This window comes from Gekko japonicus, unplaced genomic scaffold (assembly GCF_001447785.1).
Source record: "Gekko japonicus isolate JY-2015 unplaced genomic scaffold, Gekko_japonicus_V1.1 scaffold1642, whole genome shotgun sequence".
Taxonomy (NCBI): Eukaryota; Metazoa; Chordata; class Lepidosauria; order Squamata; family Gekkonidae; genus Gekko; species Gekko japonicus.
This window is the reverse complement of record NW_015172604.1, coordinates 399,218-399,986: the sequence shown is the minus strand read 5'-3', so window position 1 is coordinate 399,986 and position 769 is coordinate 399,218. Positions and strand designations below refer to the sequence as shown.

Below are 769 nucleotides of genomic sequence, written 5' to 3'. Positions count from 1 at the left end.
CCCCCCCCCCCCCCATTTTTTGACTTGGATGATTCATATATGTTCTCTACTTTTTAACAAAATTGATACTTTTCAGTCAACACCTGGCACCAAAGAACGCAAACTGAGAGCCAGGCATCAGCAGGCACACACGACAGAATGCCGGGCTAGGATCAGGGAGACTTGGCTTCAACTTGTCCACCCAGCCATGAAGGTCACTGGGTAATGCTGGCCAGTCACACTCTCAGCCCCAGCTATCTCCCTAGGCTGTTAGGGCGAACGGCAAGAAGAGAGACCCACATAAGCTCCTCAAAGGAAGGCTGGGATAAGAATGTGTATACTCATCTGTCTATAAATCTCCCCGCATGTAGAAAACCAGCATGGCAGGGGAAAGACCCTCTTCCCAATGTGCTCAGCGAAATGTTTTGACCGGGAGAAACATGAAGACCTGTGTGACGACCCCTTCACTGGGGAGGTCTGGTTTCCCTTTAAAAGTGTACTTTATGTTTTTCTCTACTGTGTAATCCGGCTGCCACCAGGAAATTTAAGGCTTTCCAAACCTTTATAATATAATATTCATCACTGGGTAGGTATATCGAGGGTTTAAGCTTTCGAGGAACTATGTGGTCTGAGGAAGGATTCTTTCCAGAGCTGGTATACTTGAATGAAATAGGATTTATTTAAAGAAAGCATAAATATGAGGGTAGAACCATGTAACTAGTAAAGTAGGTATAACACCCAGTCTGCTCCCTACTGACAGGGATTTTTCCTTAGGTAACTTTGTAACACT

At 45.1% G+C, this 769-nt stretch overlaps 1 protein-coding gene across 1 annotated transcript in view; it reads right to left on the bottom strand.

The window, feature by feature from the left end:
* The window catches only part of SURF2 (surfeit 2), an 11,200-nt gene that overhangs the window by 388 nt on the left and 10,043 nt on the right, over window positions 1-769 (bottom strand). The gene's annotated exons all lie outside the window — the stretch shown is intronic.